Here is a 3,648-nt window from a genome sequence, read left to right on the forward strand (position 1 = left end):
TTTTGTTCCATCATCCATGCAGAAGGCTTGGAGTATGTTGAAGTGGTCGAGGAAGGCGAAATATTTGGTAAGTTATTTTCCCCGGTCCTCATTGGAGCTCTGGCGGCCACTCTATCGGCAGTCGGGACTTGTGTGACCGAAGGAGCCGCCCACAGATCCCCACGAAGCGGCTCGTCGAGATGATTTCCTCTCGGGTTGTCGATTGTCGAAAGTTTGCGGGGACAGTAACACTCCCTTTTCCCGGGAAGGTCCGATCTGTCGGGAAAAGTTTGGACCATGAAAACTCGTACCGCCCCGCCGAGCTCAATCTGAGCGCTCGAAGGCTACCACGTCGCTCGACGAGTTCGCAGGTCAACGATGACTCGAAGAGTACGTGTTCCCGCGGTTCAATGTGGTATGCATGACGTTCAGTCGCTTAGACATCCCTCAACGTGTACGCGACGGACACGAAGGAATGTTCCGCTCGAAATTTCAAGGCTTTTCCTCGCCTCACTTCGTTTTGAAGGGCTTTATATCGGTCGGGTGTGAGCTCTACCACTCAATCTTTTGCTCGTTGGGCACCGATGGCAGATTCTCGACGCGCAACTTTTTGATGACACCTCCTCCATAGATTCCAAGAACGCAGCGGACGCATGCTTGCTGATGTATGTCGGATAGTGGCAAATGATGTGTGCCAGGGAAAGTATGTGAGTGGAAGTTTCCTCGCCGGAACATTAAAACTTCGACTCCGAAAGAATTCGTTCACTCTCAGTCGCCGGCGGTTAGGTAGCGGTGCCGCAGCTTCGGGTTGAAGCGGAGCTCAGGAGGATCTGAGTGGGGGACGGAATCTCGCCCACCGATTCCACTTAGCGCCGCTCTCGAGCTTCCTTTCTCGATGCCGCCTCGGCACCTCTACGAAAACAGTTGATTCCCAGCTCCTCGGTCTGTCGCTCACAGACGTTGGACTCGGGGAAATTGCAACACAGCGACCCTACTGGATCGGGGCGCGCACAGGATTTTTTTTGGGGGGGCAACTAGAGTCTTAGAGGGGGCCAGACGACCAAAAATGATGACGCGCCTTCTCGGGGTCCATACTTTAGCATTGAAAGCGAAGAATTTTGGTAGGGGCCATGGCCCCCTTGCCCCCCTCCCCCTGTGCGCGCCTCTGCTGCTGGAACCTCCTCTATTATTCTATCATCTATCATCTATCAACCGAGTCGATGGAGCGATGTCTTCTCATTACTTCCGACGTTGGGAAGACAAGAAAAAGCCGGACTACCGGAAATCCTCGACAGCAGCTAAGAACGAGCGCGGTGTACTCTGTCAACTTACAGTCGATGAGAGCAGGCCAACCAAAGAAAGAAATCGTCGAAATCCCGAGCCGCCGAACTTCCCCGGAATCGCAACCCTATCCAAGATCTCGGATCCAATTCCTGGCTGCGCGGTGTAGAACGCCATATCTGGGAATCGGGACTGTTATAATCGTTTCCTGGGCCCTTAGGAAATGAGACATCAAGATTCCGATTCGCTTTATCGTGCTCGCTTTTCCGGAGAAGGGAAATATCGCTCGCTTTGATCGAGCTCAGCTGCAAGGACCACCTCGGTGGAGTTCTGCGGCTGCTGCTCTTGCTCTTGCTCCATCTCGCTGAACGATTCAAGAACGAGGGCGCACAGGAATTCTGATCGGCAGAAATGAATGTTCGAACGCTTTAATGGAAGTGGAAACAATATTTATTAAGTTTGGAGGTTTCCAAAGAGTGCTGCCCTCTTGTTCTCATCCGCTAAACAGGGAAAACCTCGCCGGTGGCTATGAGAAGACTCTTGTCGATGGAGCAATAATGGTTTTGAAGAGTTCCACAGACAAGAGTTTGACAGGAGAGCTCACGAAGGCGGACGTGGGCGTGGGGAGAAAGTTTCCCCCAAAGGAAGATGTGTCGTTTTTTCCCCGGAAAAGCTGTGGAATCGCAAGGCTCCGGCAGCGGCTGTCGAGGTTTGAGGACAGAGGACCGCTCTCGGCTGGAGTTACAGATTGAGGCGAGCGAGAGGTTTCTTATGGTTCTCTCGTCATAGCCTGAGTTCCGTTGCCGTGAAGTGTACGAGCTGCATGGGATTGATCGGTGCCCCAACACGCCTTCATAATGATTAAAAGAGTGGGGAAGGATTGGTGGGAAAAGAAGGAAAATAACGTGATGAGAGTGGGGAACGACTTATGGGCCTGCGGAGTGATGCTCACGGAGGCGAAGGGAAGGCAGAGATTTTCCTTAAAAAATCCTCTCATTTTCACCGAGTCTGCACGGGCTCATTCAGGACATGGCCTCTTTAGCCCCGTCCCCTTCATTTCACCGTTTGACTGGCCATGCTGCGCAAAATCGTAGTATCCGAATCCGGGCTCCAAAATCCAGTCCCTACGGACTTACAGATCCTGAGCCGAGATCGGAGGTTTTTCCCGGAGCTGGGTTTCATTCATCAGAACACGCAAGATCGCTCCACAATCCAGACGGAGAGTTTCTGGAGGTTTTATCCAGCAGGGGACGGGACAGTGCGATCTCGGATAGGCGCCCGGACTTGCGAGTCTACCGTGTGAATGTGGGGCTCATGAATTTTTCTTGCTTGTCCGGACGCCGCAGCCTTCCGTGATCGATTCTCGTCCGAAAAACGCTGATGGACACCGAGGCACGTTCGCTGCGTGCGTCTGGCCTGGGAATCCGTCTGTACGGGAGAAAAAAAAACAATTCATCTCCGCATTCTGGACCGGCGATTGGCCACGAACTTTTCGCAATAGATTTCTGTCCTGTTCCGAGGGTGGGGCTGGCTACCATCGAGCATCTTCGAGGCTGCCTGGGAAGCCTCCGCGTTCGTCACCCTTCCGCGATCGCTACAGCGTTGGGCGCAGTTGCACAGAGCACTGACGAGCATCGTCGTTCGCCGATATATCCGAGCTCGAGAACAGACGTCATCTGGCGAGCTGTCCGACCCCTGTAATCCTCTGACGTTCCCTGTCGGAACGGTTCCGAACGATCCGGATGCATGGAGGGCTTACTGCATGTTACTCTGTAAATGAATTCACGGACAACCGCTCCGAGCATTAGCGAGCAGCTCAGGACGAGTCATTGCACCTCCATCGAGAATGTGCATCAGGACGAGTCGTCAGCTCCTTCCGATCACGAGAGGGGGAGCTCTCGGTACTGGCTGAGCGACGGCAACACGCAGCAGAATCTTTTAGCAAGAGACCCGCGAGACGCTGGGAACAGCTGAGCGAAGGAGGCTGGGTAATTTGTCTCGTACCAATGGTGACTTTGTTTCGGTTTATTCTCCGCCTGATCTCGTGTCAATCCATCCCAGCACAACGAGTCCATCAGGCTCTCGTCTACAGCTCGGATCCTATGGCCATTCGACAAGCTCGTTCGCGCCGCCGACCGAGCCATCAGGGGAGCTCGATGCGGCGTAAACAAGGAGTCAGATGACAGAGCAGTGGCTCGTTCAGAAAATGACCGTGGAATGAGAATTCAATATACGGGACCGCCTTCAGAATCATAATGAGCCAAAGTGATTCCTCTGATTTTCATCGGCGATCAAGCCTCAGCCGAAATTCTCAAAGATTCCTCGAGAATCTTCCGAGCGGCACCAGGGGTCTTCCGACTGCTTAAGAGAGGCGGATATTTTCTGATC

The sequence above is a fragment of the Galendromus occidentalis genome, unplaced genomic scaffold, assembly GCF_000255335.2.
Source record: "Galendromus occidentalis unplaced genomic scaffold, Mocc_1.1 scf7180000076944, whole genome shotgun sequence".
Taxonomy (NCBI): domain Eukaryota; kingdom Metazoa; phylum Arthropoda; class Arachnida; order Mesostigmata; family Phytoseiidae; genus Galendromus; species Galendromus occidentalis.